Here is a 19,218-nt window from a genome sequence, read left to right as displayed (position 1 = left end):
CCAGGGCAGCACAGTTGGGGCTTGCTTGGGGGTGCCATGGCATCGCTGATGGGGAGGAGTAACAGCAGGCACCAGGAGAGGTTAGAGGCTGCCCTGCTGGAGAGCAGCTCCATGGAGAAAGACCTTGGAGTGCTGGTGGGCAGCAAGTGCTGCAGGGGACAGCAATGTGCCCTTGTGGCCAAGAGAGCCAATGGGATCCTCGGGTGCAGCAAGAGAAGTGTGGCCAGCAGGGCCAGGGAGGTTCTTCTGCTCTTCTGCTCTGCCCTGGGGAGACCACAGCTGCAATCCTGTGTCCAGTTCTGGGCTCCCCAGTGCAAGAGAGACAGAGAGCTGATGGAGAGAATCCAACAGAGAGCCACAAGGGCACTTGAGCAGGGATGGATGGGTGTAAGAATGGAGAGATGGATGGATTGGTGGACAGAAGGATGGGTGGATGGATGGGTGGATGGATAGATGGATGGAAGGAAGGATGGACAGAAGAATGGAATGATGGATGGATGGATGGGTGGGTGGGTGGATGGATGGAAGGATGGACAGAAGAATGGAATGATGGATGGATGCATGGATGGATAGACAAGATAGAAGAGTGGATGGATGGATGGATGGATGGATGGATGGATGGATGGATGGATGGATGGACAGAAGGAAGGACAGGTGGATGGATGACAGAAGGATGTGGACAATATAAAATTCCCCAAGTGTGGGGGAAGACAAGATGAGTTTGGGAGCAGTCAGGGAAGAACCTAGAGGTACCCTGGGTTGGGGGTGGATAGGGAGGCTCCAGGTGAAACCTGTGGAAGTCCTACTGTGCCCATGCCTGATGTTGCCATGGCCTTGATGCTTCCCTGTGAGTGGAGCTCTGTGACTTTGCCTTTGTGGCCATGGCACCCATGTCCCCATCCTACTTCAGGCCAAAGCCACGCCTGGGGAAAGTGAGGCTGGGTTGCACTTCCAGTAGTGGCAGGGGCTGGGTACTAACCCCTTAGTGCCTCCTGCTGCTCTGCAGAAGGCAGTGGGTGGGAAGAAGGAGAGCTCCTTCTTCCTCTTCACCGACCTGCTGGTCTGCACCCCGCTGAAGCGCAAGGCGGGGTCCCTGCGCCGCAGCTCCATGAGCCTGTGAGTGCCACCTGGGGGAGGGAGGGCACCCACCAGCTCCTTAGGGTGGTCCTCACCGCTTGGGATGGACTTTGAAGGCGTTTGGGATGTGAGTGCAGCTCAGCCAAGCCTCCCTCTGCTTCCCAGGCACACGTCGGCCAGCGTGATCGACACCGCCAGCAAGGACAAACCGCTCTGGAAGCTGCCCCTGGAGGAAGTGGGACATTGTCAAAGGTCTGCCCCTGCCTGCTGGAGTGTCCCATCCCAGCATAAACCCAGTGCTCAGAGATCACCAACCCCAATGCCAGAGGAGGATTGGGGCAGCCTCTGAAGGATGCCTGGGGATGGATGAGGGCAGTGTCGTGTGGTGGCCATGACGCTGGCCCCTGGCACCCTTACCAGGATGTCCTCTGGCAGAGAGAGAGAGAACCTCTGAAAGGGCTGAAGGCCACGAGTGTGCACTCAGACCCCCAAGATCCCACCAGCCTGAAAGCCAAAGTGGGGTTGGACAGCTTCTGAAGGATGCAGGGGGATGGATGGGGTCATAACCAGGCATGTGGCTGGTTGTAGCCCATCCCTGAGACCTGAAATGTTGTCCCCCTCCTCAGAGCCTGCATGATGTGATCAAGGACCAGATGGCTGCCATATATCGGGAGCTGGAGGAGAAGCAAACTCTGTCCTTCACCATGACCTTCCCCCCAGTGAGGTGGAGCTCAGCACCACCAAATCTGATGACACTGAGGCCATTGTCTTCGGGTTTCCCAAGCCTGATGCCCAGCTCAGCTCAGAGCAAGTCTTTGAGGGTGCCAGGGAGAAGCTGGGTAAGAGCAGGGACCGGGGGAGTGGATGTGGCAGTGGGCTCAGCATCACAAGCCAGGCTAGGCAGGCCTCCATCCATCTCACAGTTTCACAGTTTCATTCAGGGTTGGAAGGGACCACAAGGATCATCTAGTTCCAACCCCACTGCCATGGGCAGGGACACCCCACACTAGATCAGGCTGGACAGAGCCTCATCCAGCCTGCTCTTAAACACCCCCAGGGACGGGGCCTCGACCACCTCCCTGGACAACCCATTCCAGGGTTTCACCACTCTCATGGTGAAGAACCTCCTCCTCACATCCAGCCTGAATCTCCCCACCTCCAGCTTCATTCCATTCCCCCTAGTCCTATCACTACCTGAGATCCTGAGAAGTCCTTCCCCTGCCTTCCTGTAGGCCCCCTTCAGATACTGGAAGGCGACAATTAGGTCACCTCGGAGCCTTCTCTTCTGCAGACTGTACAGCCCCAACTCCTTCAGTCTGTCCTCATAGGAGAGGTGCTCCAGCCCTCTGATCATCCTCGTGGCCCTTCTCTGGACACCTTCCAGCACCTCCACATCCCTCTTGTAATAGGGGCTCCAGAACTGGACACAGTACTCCAGGTGGGGTCTCACCAGGGCTGAGTAGAGGGGGAGGATCACCTCCCTCGACCTGCTAGCCACACTTCTCCTGATGCAGCCCAGGATCTGATTGGCTTTGCGGGCTGCAAGTGCACACTGAGAGCTCATGTTGAGCTTTTTGTCCACCAGCACCCCCAAGTCTCTCTCCTCAGGGCTATCCTCCAGCCAGTCACTGCCCAGCCTGTATTTGTGCCTGGGATTGCCTCGACCCAGATGCAGGACCCTGCACTTGCTCTTATTGAACTTCATGAGGTTGGCCTGTGCCCACCTCTCATTTCCTCATTCTCCAAAGTTGTTTTTTTTCCCATCTTCCAGCAAAAACTGCCTGGACCCAGAGTTCCTCAAGGCCATCCCCACCATGAAGATGAGGAGCGGGATGCAGGTACTTGGTGCTGATGCCTGGGTTCAAGCATCCTACAGGACCTGCAAGTCCCTCCTGAAGGTGGTCAAGGCCAGGATGGTTGAGTCCTTGAGCCACCTTAGAACCTCAATAGAGGAGAGATGTGGAGGTGCAGGAGCCAGTGCAGAGGAGGGCAGGGAAGCTGGGGAAGGGCCTGGTGAACTAATGTGATGGAGATGGACTGAGGGAGCTGTGGATGGTTAGTTTGGAGAAGAGGAGGCAGAGGAGGAACCTCACTGCTCTTCACAGCTCCCTGAAAGGACATTGTGGAGAGGCTGGGGGTGGTTTCTTAGAGGAAATGAAGTGATAGAACCAAGAGGGAATGGATCGTATAGGATAGGATAGAATGGAATAGGATGGAATAGGATGGAATAGAACGGAGTAGAATAGACCAGGTTGGAAAAGACCTTTGAGGTCTTGAAGTGATCGTGTCCAGAGAAGGGGTTGAAAGCTGCTGAGGGGTTTGGGGCACCAGCCCTATGAGGAGACTCTGAGGGAGCTGGGGTTGATTAGCCTGGAGAAGAGGAGGCTCTGAGGAGCCCCTTATTGCTGTCCAGAACTACCCAAATGGAGATTATAGGCAGGTGGGCATTGGTGTCTTGTCCCAGGTAACCAGCACCAGGATAGCAGCGCAAGAAGCAATCCCTGTCCTACAGCATGGCCTTCCCCCTACAAGGTGGAGCTCAGCACCACCAAATCTGATGGCATCCAGTCCTTCCCCTTCCAGTTCCCCAAGCCCAATGCCCTGCTCAGCTCGGAGAAGCCTTTGAGGATGCCAAAAAGAAGCTGGGTAAGAGCAGATACTGGGGGAGTGGATGTGGCAGTAGGCTCAGCATCACAAGCCAGGCTAGGCAGGCCTCCATCCATCTCACTTCCTCATTCTCCAATGTGTTTTTTTTTCCCATCTTCCAGCAAAAACTGCCTGGACCCAGAGTTCCTCAAGGCCATCCCCACCATGAAGATGAGGAGCGGGATGCAGGCACTTGGTGCTGGTGCTTGGGTTCAAGCATCCTACAGGACCTGTAAGTCCCTCCTGGAGGTGGTCAAGGCCAGGTTGGTTGAGGCCTTGAGCCACATAGGCACCTCAATGGAGGAGAGATGTGGAGGTGCAGGAGCCAGTGCAGAGGAGGGAAGGGAAGCTTTGGAAGGGCTTGGAGAACAAATCTGGAGGGGATCGACTGAGGGAGCTGTGGATGGTTAGTTTGGAGAAGAGGAGGCAGAGGGGGAACCTCACTGCTCTTCACAGCTCCCTGAAAGGACACTGTGGAGAGCTTGGGGGTGGTCTCTTCTCACAGGTTATGAACTGATAGAACCAAGAGTGAATGAATAGCATAGAGTAGAGTAGTCTAGACTAGACTAGACTAGAATAGAGCTAACTAGGTTGGCAAGGACCTTTGAGATCATGAAGTCACCGTGTCCAGAGGAGGGCAAGAAATCTGGTGAGGGTTTTGGAACACCAGCTCTGTGAGGAGAATCTGAGGGAGCTGGGGTTGATTAGCTGAGAGAAGAGGAGGTTCAGAGGAGCCCCTTATTGCTATCTAGAACTGCCCGAATTTGGGTTGTAACCAGGTGGGGGCTGGTGTCTCGTCCCAGGTAACCAGCACCAGGATAGCAGCATAAGAGCCAATCTCTGTCCTTCAGCATTGCCTTCCCCCAGAAAGTGAATCTTAGCACTACCTAAGCTATTGGGACCCACTCCTTCCCCTTCGAGTTCCCCAAGCCCAATGCCCTGCTCAGCTCGGAGAAGGCTTTGAGGATGCCAAGAAGAAGCTGGGTAAGAGCAGGGACCGGGGGAGTGGATGTGGCAGTGGGCTCAGCATCACAAGCCAGAATAGGCAAGGCCTCCATCCCTCCAGCACCATAGAGCACCAGCTCTATGAGGAGACTCTGAGGGAGCTGGGGTTGATTAGCCTGGAGAAGAGGAGGCTCAGAGGAGCCCCTTATTGCTGTTCAGAACTACCCGAAGGGAGATTATAGCCAGGTGGGCATTGGTGTCTTCTCGCAGGTAACCAGCACCAGGATAGCAGCACAAGAAGCAATCCCTGTCCCTCAGCATGGCCTTCCCCCAACCAGGTGCATCTCAGCTCTACCTAAGCTGTTGGCACCCACTCCTTCCCCTTCGAGTTCCCCAAGCCCAATGCCCTGCTCAGCTCGGAGAAGCCTTTGCGGATGCCAATAAGAAGCTGGGTAAGAGCAGGGACCGGGGGAGTGGATGTGGCAGTGGGCTCAGCATCACAAGCCAGGCTAGGCAGGCCTCCATCCATCTCATTTCCTCATTCTCCAAAGTTGTTTTTTTCCCAGCTTCCAGCAAAAACTGCCTGGACCCAGAGTTCCTCAAGGCCATCCCCACCATGAAGATGAGGAGCGGGATGCAGGTACTTTGTGCTGGTGCTTGGGTTCAAGCATCCTACAGGACCTGCAAGTCCCTCCCTTGAGGTGGTCAAGGCCAGGATGGTTGAGGCCTTGAGCCACCTTAGAACCTCAATAGAGGAGAGATGTGGAGGTTCAGGAGCCGGTGCAGAGGAGGGCAGGGAAGCTGGGGAAGGGCCTGGTGAACTAATGTGATGGAGATGGACTGAGGGAGCTGTGGATGGTTAGTTTGGAGAAGAGGAGGCAGAGGGGGAACCTCACTGCACTTCCCAGCTCCCTGAAAGGACGTTGTGGAGAGGCTGGGGGTTGTCTCCTCTCACAGATGATGTAGTGATAGTACAAAGAGGGAATGAATAGATTAGAATATTATAGAATAGAATAGAATAGAATAGAATAGAATAGAATAGAATAGAATAGAATAGAATAGAATAGAATGGTTTAGACTAGACTAGACTTGACTAACTAGAATGAATGGGAACTACCTGGGAGGTAGTACTGAATGGGAGGGAATGAACGGAGCAGAGCAGAATAGAATAGAATAGCATGGAACACAACAGAATAGAAAAGAATAGAATGGAAGACAACAGAATAGAAAAGAATAGACTAGACTAGAAGTAACCAGGTTGGAAAAGACCTTTGAGATCTTGAAGTCACTGTGTGCAGAGAAGGGCAGGAAAGCTGGTGAGGGGTTTGGAGCACCAGCTCTATGAGGAAAATTTGAGGGAGCTGGAGTTGATTAGCCTGGAGAAGAGGAGGCTCAGAGGAATCCCTGATAGACCCGAGAGGGAATGGATAGAATAGGATAGGATAGGATAGGATAGAATAGGATAGAATAGAATAGAATAGAATAGAATAGAATAGACCAGACCAGGTTGGAAAAGACCTTTGAGATCTTGAAGTCACCGTGTGCAGAGAAGGACAAGAAAGCTGGTGAGGGGTTTGGAGCACTAGCCCTGTGAGGAGAATTTGAGGGAGCTGGAGTTGATTAGCCTGGAGAAGAGGAGGCTCAGAGGAAACCCTTATTGCTGTCTTGACCTGCCTGAAGGGAGGTTGTAAGCAAGTGGGCATTGGTGTCTTCTCTCAGGTAACCAGCACCACGATAGCAGCACAGAAAGCAATCCCTTTCCTTCAGCATGGCCTTCCCCCTACAAGGTGGAGCTCAGCACCACCAAATCTGATGGCAGCCAGTCCTTCCCCTTCCAGTTCTCCAATGCAATGCCAGGCTCTGCTTTGAGCAAGCCTTTGAGGATGCCAAGAAGAAGCTGGGTAAGAGCAGGGACCGGGGGAGTGGATGTGGCAGTGGGCTCAGCATCACAAGCCAGGCTAGGCAGGCCTCCATCCATCTCACTTCCTCATCCTCCAAAGTTGTTTTTTTCCCAGCTTCCAGCAAAAACTGCCTGGACCCAGAGTTCCTCAAGGCCATCCCCACCATGAAGATGAGGAGCGGGATGCAGGTACTTTGTGCTGGTGCTTGGGTTCAAGCATCCTACAGGACCTGCAAGTCCCTCCTGGAGGTGGTCAAGGCCAGGATGGTTGAGGCCTTGAGCCACCTTAGAACCTCAATAGAGGAGAGATGTGGAGGTTCAGGAGCCGGTGCAGAGGAGGGCAGGGAAGCTGGGGAAGGGCCTGGTGAACTAATGTGATGGAGATGGACTGAGGGAGCTGTGGATGGTTAGTTTGGAGAAGAGGAGGCAGAGGGGGAACCTCACTGCTCTTCACAGCTCCCTGAAAGGACATTGTGGAGAGGCTGGGGGTGGTTTCTTAGAGGAAATGAAGTGATAGAACCAAGAGGGAATGGATCGGATAGGATAGGATAGAATGGAATAGGATGGAATAGAATGGAGTAGAATAGACCAGGTTGAAAAAGACCTTTGAGATCTTGAAGTGATCTTGTCCAGAGAAGGGGTTGAAAGCTGGTGAGGGGTTTGGGGCACCAGCCCTGTGAGGAGACTCTGAGAGAGCTGGGGTTGATTAGCCTGGAGAAGAGGAGGCTCAGAGGAGCCCCTTATTGCTGTCCAGAACTACCCGAATGGAGATTATAGGCAGGTGGGCATTGGTGTCTTGTCCCAGGTAACCAGCACCAGGATAGCAGCACAAGAAGCAATCCCTGTCCTGCAGCATGGCCTTCCCCCTACAAGGTGGAGCTCAGCACCACCAAATCTGATGGCATCCAGTCCTTCCCCTTCCAGTTCCCCAAGCCCAATGCCCTGCTCAGCTCGGAGAAGCCTTTGAGGATGCCAAAAAGAAGCTGGGTAAGAGCAGGTACTGGGGGAGTGGATGTGGCAGTAGGCTCAGCATCACAAGCCAGGCTAGGCAGGCCTCCATCCATCTCACTTCCTCATTCTCCAATGTGTTTTTTTTTCCCATCTTCCAGCATAAACTGCCTGGACCCAGAGTTCCTCAAGGCCATCCCCACCATGAAGATGAGGAGCGGGATGCAGGCACTTGGTGCTGGTGCTTGGGTTCAAGCATCCTACAGGACCTGTAAGTCCCTCCTGGAGGTGGTCAAGGCCAGGTTGGTTGAGGCCTTGAGCCACATAGGCACCTCAATGGAGGAGAGATGTGGAGGTGCAGGAGCTGGTGCAGAGGAGGGCAGGGAAGCTGGGGAAGGGCCTGGAGAACAAATCTGGAGGGGATCGACTGAGGGAGCTGTGGATGGTTAGTTTGGAGAAGAGGAGGCAGAGGGGGAACCTCACTGCTCTTCACAGCTACCTGAAATGACATTGTGGAGATGTTGGGGGTGGTCTCTTCTCACAGGTTATGAACTGATAGAACCAAGAGTGAATGAATAGCATAGAGCAGAGTAGTCTAGACTAGACTAGACTAGACTAGTGCTAACTAGGTTGGCAAGGACCTTTGAGATCATGAAGTCACCGTGTCCAGAGGAGGGCAAGAAATCTGGTGAGGGTTTTGGAACACCAGCTCTATGAGGAGAATCTGAGGGAGCTGGGGTTGATTAGCTGAGAGAAGAGGAGGTTCAGAGGAGCCCCTTATTGCTGTCTAGAACTGCCCAAATTTGGGTTGTAACCAGGTGGGGGCTGGTGTCTCGTCCCAGGTAACCAGCACCAGGATAGCAGCATAAGAGCCAATCTCTGTCCTTCAGCATTGCCTTCCCCCAAAAAGTGAACCTTAGCACTACCTAAGCTATTGGGACCCACTCCTTCCCCTTCGAGTTCCCCAAGCCCAATGCCCTGCTCAGCTCGGAGAAGGCTTTGAGGATGCCAAGAAGAAGCTGGGTAAGAGCAGGGACTGGGGGAGTGGATGTGGCAGTGGGCTCAGCATCACAAGCCAGAATAGGCAAGGCCTCCATCCCTCCAGCACCATAGAGCACCAGCTCTATGAGGAGACTCTGAGGGAGCTGGGGTTGATTAGCCTGGAGAAGAGGAGGCTCAGAGGAGCCCCTTATTGCTGTTCAGAGCTACCCGAAGGGAGATTATAGCCAGGTGGGCATTGGTGTCTTGTCCCAGGTAATCAGCACAAGGATAGCAGCACAAGATGCAATCCCTGTCCTTCAGCATGGCCTTCCCCCAACCAGGTGCATCTCAGCTCTACCTAAGCTGTTGGCACCCACTCCTTCCCCTTCGAGTTCCCCAAGCCCAATGCCCTGCTCAGCTCGGAGAAGCCTTTGCGGATGCCAAGAAGAAGCTGGGTAAGAGCAGGGACCGGGGGAGTGGATGTGGCAGTGGGCTCAGCATCACAAGCCAGGCTAGGCAGGCCTCCATCCATCTAATTTCCTCATTCTCCAAAGTTGTTTTTTTCCCAGCTTCCAGCAAAAACTGCCTGGACCCAGAGTTCCTCAAGGCCATCCCCACCATCAAGATGAGGAGCGGGATGCAGGTACTTTGTGCTGGTGCTTGGGTTCAAGCATCCTACAGGACCTGCAAGTCCCTCCCTTGAGGTGGTCAAGGCCAGGATGGTTGAGGCCTTGAGCCACCTTAGAACCTCAATAGAGGAGAGATGTGGAGGTTCAGGAGCCGGTGCAGAGGAGGGCAGGGAAGCTGGGGAAGGGCCTGGTGAACTAATGTGATGGAGATGGACTGAGGGAGCTGTGGATGGTTAGTTTGGAGAAGAGGAGGCAGAGGGGGAACCTCACTGCACTTCCCAGCTCCCTGAAAGGACATTGTGGAGAGGCTGGGGGTTGTCTCCTCTCACAGATGATGTGGTGATAGTACAAAGAGGGAATGAATAGAATAGAATAGAATAGAATAGAATAGAATAGAATAGAATGGTTTAGACTAGACTAGACTTGACTAACTAGAATGAATGGGAACTACCTGGGAGGTAGTACTGAATGGGAGGGAATGAACGGAGCAGAGCAGAATAGAATAGAATAGCATGGAACACAACAGAATAGAAAAGAATAGAATGGAAGACAACAGAATAGAAAAGAATAGACTAGACTAGAAGTAACCAGGTTGGAAAAGACCTTTGAGATCTTGAAGTCACTGTGTGCAGAGAAGGGCAGGAAAGCTGGTGAGGGGTTTGGAGCACCAGCCCTGTGAGGAGAATTTGAGGGAGCTGGAGTTGATTAGCCTGGAGAAGAGGAGGCTCAGAGGAAACCCTTATTGCTGTCTTGACCTGCCTGAAGGGAGGTTGTAAGCAAGTGGGCATTGGTGTCTTCTCCCAGGTAACCAGCACCAGGATAGCAGCACAGAAAGCAATCCCTTTCCTTCAGCATGGCCTTCCCCCTACAAGGTGGAGCTCAGCACCACCAAATCTGATGGCAGCCAGTCCTTCCCCTTCCAGTTCTCCAATGCGATGCCAGGCTCTGCTTTGAGCAAGCCTTTGAGGATGCCAGGAAGAAGCTGGGTAAGAGCAGGGGCCGGGGGAGTGGATGTGGCAGTGGGCTCAGCATCACAAGCCAGGCTAGGCAGGCCTCCATCCATCTCACTTCCTCATCCTCCAAAGTTGTTTTTTTCCCAGCTTCCAGCAAAATCTGCCTGGACCCAGAGTTCCTCAAGGCCATCCCCACCATGAAGATGAGGAGCGGGATGCAGGTACTTTGTGCTGGTGCTTGGGTTCAAGCATCCTACAGGACCTGCAAGTCCCTCCTGGAGGTGGTCAAGGCCAGGATGGTTGAGGCCTTGAGCCACCTTAGAACCTCAATAGAGGAGAGATGTGGAGGTTCAGGAGCCGGTGCAGAGGAAGGCAGGGAAGCTGGGGAAGGGCCTGGTGAACTAATGTGATGGAGATGGACTGAGGGAGCTGTGGAGGGTTAGTTTGGAGAAGAGGAGGCAGAGGAGGAACCTCACTGCTCTTCACAGCTCCCTGAAAGGACATTGTGGAGAGGCTGGGGGTGGTTTCTTAGAGGAAATGAAGTGATAGAACCAAGAGGGAATGGATCGGATAGGATAGGATAGAATGGAATAGGATGGAATAGAACGGAGTAGAATAGACCAGGTTGGAAAAGACCTTTGAGATCTTGAAGTAATCGTGTCCAGAGAAGGGGTTGAAAGCTGGTGAGGGGTTTGGGGCACCAGCCCTGTGAGGAGACTCTGAGAGAGCTGGGGTTGATTAGCCTGGAGAAGAGGAGGCTCTGAGGAGCCCCTTATTGCTGTCCAGAACTACCCGAATGGAGATTATAGGCAGGTGGGCATTGGTGTCTTGTCCCAGGTAACCAGCACCAGGATAGCAGCGCAAGAAGCAATCCCTGTCCTGCAGCATGGCCTTCCCCCTACAAGGTGGAGCTCAGCACCACCAAATCTGATGGCATCCAGTCCTTCCCCTTCCAGTTCCCCAAGCCCAATGCCCTGCTCAGCTCGGAGAAGCCTTTGAGGATGCCAAAAAGAAGCTGGGTAAGAGCAGGTACTGGGGGAGTGGATGTGGCAGTAGGCTCAGCATCACAAGCCAGGCTAGGCAGGCCTCCATCCATCTCACTTCCTCATTCTCCAATGTGTTTTTTTTTCCCATCTTCCAGCAAAAACTGCCTGGACCCAGAGTTCCTCAAGGCCATCCCCACCATGAAGATGAGGAGCGGGATGCAGGCACTTTGTGCTGGTGCTTGGGTTCAAGCATCCTACAGGACCTGTAAGTCCCTCCTGGAGGTGGTCAAGGCCAGGTTGGTTGAGGCCTTGAGCCACATAGGCACCTCAATGGAGGAGAGATGTGGAGGTGCAGGAGCTGGTGCAGAGGAGGGCAGGGAAGCTGGGGAAGGGCCTGGAGAACTAATGTGATGGAGATGGACTGAGGGAGCTGTGGATGGTTAGTTTGGAGAAGAGGAGGCAGAGGGGGAACCTCACTGCTCTTCACAGCTCCCTGAAAGGACATTGTGGAGAGCTTGGGGGTGGTCTCTTCTCACAGGTTATGAACTGATAGAACCAAGAGTGAATGAATAGCATAGAGCAGAGTAGTCTAGACTAGACTAGACTAGAATAGAGCTAACTAGGTTGGCAAGGACCTTTGAGATCATGAAGTCACCGTGTCCAGAGGAGGGCAAGAAATCTGGTGAGGGGTTTGGAACAGCAGCTCTATGAGGAGAATCTGAGGGAGCTGGGGTTGATTAGCTGAGAGACGAGGAGGTTCAGAGGAGCCCCTTATTGCTGTCTAGAACTGCCCAAATTTGGGTTGTAACCAGGTGGGGGCTGGTGTCTCGTCCCAGGTAACCAGCACCAGGATAGCAGCATAAGAGCCAATCTCTGTCCTTCAGCATTGCCTTCCCCCAAAAAGTGAACCTTAGCACTACCTAAGCTATTGGGACCCACTCCTTCCCCTTCGAGTTCCCCAAGCCCAATGCCCTGCTCAGCTCGGAGAAGGCTTTGAGGATGCCAAGAAGAAGCTGGGTAAGAGCAGGGACCGGGGGAGTGGATGTGGCAGTGGGCTCAGCATCACAAGCCAGAATAGGCAAGGCCTCCATCCCTCCAGCACCATAGAGCACCAGCTCTATGAGGAGACTCTGAGGGAGCTGGGGTTGATTAGCCTGGAGAAGAGGAGGCTCAGAGGAGCCCCTTATTGCTGTTCAGAACTACCCGAAGGGAGATTATAGCCAGGTGGGCATTGGTGTCTTGTCCCAGGTAATCAGCACCAGGATAGCAGCACAAGATGCAATCCCTGTACTTCAGCATGGCCTTCCCCCAACCAGGTGCATCTCAGCTCTACCTAAGCTGTTGGCACCCACTCCTTCCCCTTCGAGTTCCCCAAGCCCAATGCCCTGCTCAGCTCGGAGAAGCCTTTGCGGATGCCAAGAAGAAGCTGGGTAAGAGCAGGGGCCGGGGGAGTGGATGTGGCAGTGGGCTCAGCATCACAAGCCTGGCTAGGCAGGCCTCCTTCCATCTCACTTCCTCATCCTCCAAAGTTGTTTTTTTTTCCCATCTTCCAGCAAAAACTGCCTGGACCCAGAGTTCCTCAAGGCCATCCCCACCATGAAGATGAGGAGCGGGATGCAGGTACTTTGTGCTGGTGCTTGGGTTCAAGCATCCTACAGGACCTGCAAGTCCCTCCCTTGAGGTGGTCAAGGCCAGGATGGTTGAGGCCTTGAGCCACCTTAGAACCTCAATAGAGGAGAGATGTGGAGGTTCAGGAGCCGGTGCAGAGGAGGGCAGGGAAGCTGGGGAAGGGCCTGGTGAACTAATGTGATGGAGATGGACTGAGGGAGCTGTGGATGGTTAGTTTGGAGAAGAGGAGGCAGAGGGGGAACCTCACTGCACTTCCCAGCTCCCTGAAAGGACGTTGTGGAGAGGCTGGGGGTTGTCTCCTCTCACAGATGATGTAGTGATAGTACAAAGAGGGAATGAATAGAATAGAATATTATAGAATAGAATAGAATAGAATATTATAGAATAGAATAGAATAGAATAGAATAGAATAGAATAGAATAGAATAGAATAGAATAGAATAGAATAGAATAGAATAGAATAGAATAGAATAGAATAGAATAGAATGGTTTAGACTAGACTAGACTTGACTAACTAGAATGAATGGGAACTACCTGGGAGGTAGTACTGAATGGGAGGGAATGAACGGAGCAGAGCAGAATAGAATAGAATAGCATGGAACACAACAGAATAGAAAAGAATAGACTAGACTAGAAGTAACCAGGTTGGAAAAGACCTTTGAGATATTGAAGTCACTGTGTGCAGAGAAGGGCAGGAAAGCTGGTGAGGGGTTTGGAGCACCAGCTCTATGAGGAAAATTTGAGGGAGCTGGGGTTGATTAGCCTGGAGAAGAGGAGGCTCAGAGGAATCCCTGATAGACCCGAGAGGGAATGGATAGAATAGAATAGGATAGGTTAGAATAGGATAGAATAGAATAGAATAGAATACAATAGAATAGAATAGAATAGAATAGAATAGACCAGACCAGGTTGGAAAAGACCTTTGAGATCTTGAAGTCACCGTGTGCAGAGAAGGACAAGAAAGCTGGTGAGGTGTTTGGAGCACCAGCCCTGTGAGGAGAATTTGAGGGAGCTGGAGTTGATTAGCCTGGAGAAGAGGAGGCTCAGAGGAAACCCTTATTGCTGTCTTGACCTGCCTGAAGGGAGGTTGTAAGCAAGTGGGCATTGGTGTCTTCTCCCAGGTAACCAGCACCAGGATAGCAGCACAGAAAGCAATCCCTTTCCTTCAGCATGGCCTTCCCCCTAAAAGGTGGAGCTCAGCACCACCAAATCTGATGGCAGCCAGTCCTTCCCCTTCCAGTTCTCCAATGTAATGCCAGGCTCTGCTTTGAGCAAGCCTTTGAGGATGCCAAGAAGAAGCTGGGTAAGAGCAGGGGCCGGGGGAGTGGATGTGGCAGTGGGCTCAGCATCACAAGCCAGGCTAGGCAGGCCTCCATCCATCTCACTTCCTCATCCTCCAAAGTTGTTTTTTTCCCAGCTTCCAGCAAAATCTGCCTGGACCCAGAGTTCCTCAAGGCCATCCCCACCATGAAGATGAGGAGCGGGATGCAGGTACTTTGTGCTGATGCCTGGGTTCATGCATCCTACAGGACCTGCATGTCCCTCCTGGAGGTGGTCAAGGCCAGGTTGGGTGAGGCCTTGAGCCACCTTAGAACGTCAAAAGAGGAGAGATGTGGAGGTGGTGGAGCCAGTGCAGAGGAGGGCAGGGAAGCTGGGGAAGGGCCTGGTGAACTAATGTGATGGAGATGGAGTGAGGGAGCTGTGGATGGTTAGTTTGGAGAAGAGGAGGCAGAGGAGGAACCTCACTGCTCTTCCCAGCTCCCTGAAAGGACATTGTGGAGAGGCTGGGGGTGGTTTCTTAGAGGAAATGAAGTGATAGAACCAAGAGGGAATGGATCGGATAGGATAGGATAGAATGGAATAGGATGGAATAGAACGGAGTAGAATAGACCAGGTTGGAAAAGACCTTTGAGATCTTGAAGTGATCTTGTCCAGAGAAGGGGTTGAAAGCTGGTGAAGGGTTTGGGGCACCAGCCCTATGAGGAGAATCTGAGGGAGCTGGGGTTGATTAGCCTGGAGAAGAGGAGGCTCTGAGGAGCCCCTTATTGCTGTCCAGAACTACCCGAATGGAGATTATAGGCAGGTGGGCATTGGTGTCTTGTCCCAGGTAATCAGCACCAGGATAGCAGCGCAAGAAGCAATCCCTGTCCTGCAGCATGGCCTTCCCCCTACAAGGTGGATCTCAGCACCACCAAATCTGATGGCATCCAGTCCTTCCCCTTCCAGTTCCCCAAGCCCAATGCCCTGCTCAGCTCGGAGAAGCCTTTGAGGATGCCAAGAAGAAGCTGGGTAAGAGCAGGGGCCGGGGGAGTGGATGTGGTAGTAGGCTCAGCATCACAAGCCAGGCTAGGCAGGCCTCCATCCATCTCACTTCCTCATTCTCCAATGTGGTTTTTTTTCCCATCTTCCAGCAAAAACTGCCTGGACCCAGAGTTCCTCAAGGCCATCCCCACCATGAAGATGAGGAGCGGGATGCAGGCACTTGGTGCTGGTGCTTGGGTTCAAGCATCCTACAGGGCCGGCAAGTCCCTCCTGGAGGTGGTCAGGGCCAGGTTGGTTGAGGCCTTGAGCCACCTTAGAACCTCAATAGAGGAGAGATGTGGAGGTGCAGTAGCCAGTGCAGAGGAGGGCAGGGAAGCTGGGGAAGGGCCTGGTGAACTAATGTGATGGAGATGGACTGAGGGAGCTGTGGATGGTTAGTTTGGAGAAGAGGAGGCAGAGGGGGAACCTCACTGCTCTTCACAGCTCCCTGAAAGGACACTGTGGAGAGCTTGGGGGTGGTCTCTTCTCACAGGTAATGAAGTGATAGTACGAAGAGGAATTAGTAGAATAGAATAGAATGGTTTAGACTAGACCAGAACTAACCAGATTGAAAAAGACCTTTGAGATCATGAAATCAATGTGTCCCGATAAGGGCAAGAGAGCTGGTGAGGACTTCAGAGCACAGGCCCTTGAGGAGAGACTGAGGGAGCTGGGGGTTCTTAGCCGAGAGAAGAGGAGGAGAATAAATCTGATGGGGATTGACTGAGGGAGCTGTGGATGGTTAGTTTGGAGAAGAGGATGTGGAGGAGGGACCTCACTGCTCTTCACAGCTACCTGAAATGACATTGTGGAGATGTTGGGGGTGGTCTCTTCTCACAGGTTATGAACTGATAGAACCAAGAGTGAATGAATAGCATAGAGCAGAGTAGTCTAGACTAGACTAGATTAGAATAGAGCTAACTAGGTTGGCAAGGACCTTTGAGATCATGAAGTCACCGTGTCCAGAGGAGGGCAAGAAATCTGGTGAGGGGTTTGGAACACCAGCTCTATGAGGAGAATCTGAGGGAGCTGGGGTTGATTAGCTGAGAGAAGAGGAGGTTCAGAGGAGCCCCTTATTGCTGTCTAGAACTGCCCGAATTTGGGTTGTAACCAGGTGGGGGCTGGTGTCTCGTCCCAGGTAACCAGCACCAGGATAGCAGCATAAGAACCAATCTCTGTCCTTCAGCATTGCCTTCCCCCAAAAAGTGAACCTTAGCACTACCTAAGCTATTGGGACCCACTCCTTCCCCTTCGAGTTCCCCAAGCCCAATGCCCTGCTCAGCTCGGAGAAGGCTTTGACAAGGATGCCAAGAAGAAGCTGGGTAAGAGCAGGGACCGGGGGAGTGGATGTGGCAGTGGGCTCAGCATCACAAGCCACAATAGGCAAGGCCTCCATCCCTCCAGCACCATAGAGCAGCAGCTCTATGAGGAGACTCTGAGGGAGCTGGGGTTGATTAGCCTGGAGAAGAGGAGGCTCAGAGGAGCCCCTTATTGCTGTTCAGAACTACCAGAAGGGAGATTATAGCCAGGTGGGCATTGGTGTCTTCTCGCAGGTAACCAGCACCAGGATAGCAGCACAAGATGCAATCCCTGTCCTTCAGCATGGCCTTCCCCCAACCAGGTGCATCTCAGCTCTACCTAAGCTGTTGGCACCCACTCCTTCCCCTTCGAGTTCCCCAAGCCCAATGCCCTGCTCAGCTCGGAGAAGCCGTTGCGGATGCCAAGAAGAAGCTGGGTAAGAGCAGGGGCCGGGGGAGTGGATGTGGCAGTGGGCTCAGCATCACAAGCCAGGCTAGGCAGGCCTCCATCCATCTCATTTCCTCATTCTCCAAAGTTGTTTTTTTTCCCATCTTCCAGCAAAAACTGCCTGGACCCAGAGTTCCTCAAGGCCATCCCCACCATGAAGATGAGGAGCGGGATGCAGGTACTTTGTGCTGGTGCTTGGGTTCAAGCATCCTACAGGACCTGCAAGTCCCTCCCTTGAGGTGGTCAAGGCCAGGATGGTTGAGGCCTTGAGCCACCTTAGAACCTCAATAGAGGAGAGATGTGGAGGTTCAGGAGCCGGTGCAGAGGAAGGCAGGGAAGCTGGGGAAGGGCCTGGTGAACTAATGTGATGGAGATGGACTGAGGGAGCTGTGGATGGTTAGTTTGGAGAAGAGGAGGCAGAGGGGGAACCTCACTGCACTTCCCAGCTCCCTGAAAGGACGTTGTGGAGAGGCTGGGGGTTGTCTCCTCTCACAGATGATGTAGTGATAGTACAAAGAGGGAATGAATAGAATAGAATAGAATAGAATAGAATAGAATAGAATAGAATAGAATAGAATGGTTTAGACTAGACTAGACTTGACTAACTAGAATGAATGGGAACTACCTGGGAGGTAGTACTGAATGGGAGGGAATGAACGGAGCAGAGCAGAATAGAATAGAATAGCATGGAACACAACAGAATAGAAAAGAATAGACTAGACTAGAAGTAACCAGGTTGGAAAAGACCTTTGAGATCTTGAAGTCACCGTGTGCAGGGAAGGGCAAGAAAGCTGGTGAGGGTTTTGGAGCACCAGCCCTGTGAGGAGAATTTGAGGGAGCTGGAGTTGATTAGCCTGGAGAAGAGGAGGCTCAGAGGAAACCCTTATTGCTGTCTTGACCTGCCTGAAGGGAGGTTGTAAGCAAGTGGGCATTGGTGTCTTCTCCCAGGTAACCAGCACCAGGATAGCAGCACAGGACGCAATCCCTGTCCTTTAGCATGGCCTTCCCCCTACAAGGTGGAGCTCAGCACCACCAAATCTGATGGCAGCCACTCCTTCCCCCCTTCAAGTTCTCCAATGCGATGCCAGGCTCTGCTTTGAGCAAGCCTTTGAGGATGCCAAGAAGAAGCTGGGTAAGAGCAGGCGCTGTGGGAGTGGATGTGGCAGTGGGCTCAGCATCACAAGCCAGGCTAGGCAGGCCTCCATCCATCTCATTTCCTCATTCTCCTAAGTTGTTTTTTTTCCCATCTTCCAGCAAAAACTGCCTGGACCCAGAGTTCCTCAAGGCCATCCCCACCATGAAGATGAGGAGCGGGATGCAGGCACTTGGTGCTGGTGCTTGGGTTCAAGCATTCTACAGAATCTGTAAGTCCCTCCATGGAGGTGGTCAAGGCCAGGTTGGTTGAGGCCTTGAGCCACATTAGCACGTCAATAGAGGAGAGTTGTGGAGGTGCAGGAGCCGGTGCAGAGGAGGGCAGGGAAGCTGGGGAAGGGCCTGGTGAACTAATGTGATGGAGATGGAATGAGGGAGCTGTGGATGGTTAGTTTGGAGAAGAGGAGTCAGAGGGGGGAATCTCACTGCTCTTCACAGCTTCCTGGAAGGACATTGTGGAGAGGCTGGGGGTGGTCTCTTCTCACAGGTAATGTAGTGATAGTACAAAGAGGGAATGAATAGAATAGAATAGAATAGAATGGTTTAGACTAGACTAGACTTGACTAACTAGAATGAATGGGAACTACCTGGGAGGTAGTACTGAATGGGAGGGAAGAACAGAGCAGAATAGAATAGAATAGCATGGAACACAACAGAATAGAAAAGAATAGACTAGACCAGAAGTAACCAGGTTGGAAAAGACCTTTGAGATCTTGAAGTCACCGTGTGCAGAGAAGGGCAGGAAAGCTGGTGAGGGGTTTGGAGCACCAGCTCTATGAGGAGAATTTGAGGGAGCTGGAGTTGATTAGCCTGTAGAAGAGGAGGCTCAGAGGAAACCCTGATAGACCCAAGAGGGTATGAATAGGATAGGATAGGATAGGATAGGATAGAATAGAATAGAATAGAATAGAATAGAATAGAATAGAATAGAATAGAATAGACCAGACCAGACCAGACCAGGTTGGAAAAGACCTTTGAGATCTTGAAGTGATCTTGTCCAGAGAAGGGGAAGAAAGCTGGTGAGGGGTTTGGAGCACCAGCCCTATGAGGAGAATCTGAGGCAGCTGGGGTTGATTAACCTGCAGAAGAGGAGGCTCTGAGGAGCCCCTTATTTCTGTCTAGACCTGCCTGAAGGGAGATTATAGGAAGGTGGGCATTGGTGTCTTGTCCCAGGTAACCAGCACCAGGATAGCAGCACAAGAATCAATCCCTGTCCTACAGCATGGCCTTCCCCCTACAAGGTGGATCTCAGCACCACCAAATCTAATGGCACCCAGTCCTTCCCCTTCTAGTTCCCCAAGCCCAATGCCCTGCTCAGCTCGGAGA

This window comes from Melanerpes formicivorus, unplaced genomic scaffold (genome assembly GCF_026170545.1).
Source record: "Melanerpes formicivorus ecotype bairdi unplaced genomic scaffold, bMelFor1.0.p_v2 SCAF_1, whole genome shotgun sequence".
In the NCBI taxonomy this organism is placed as follows: Eukaryota; Metazoa; Chordata; class Aves; order Piciformes; family Picidae; genus Melanerpes; species Melanerpes formicivorus.
The sequence above is the reverse complement of the archived record's forward strand: the minus strand, read 5'-3'. Positions refer to the sequence as shown.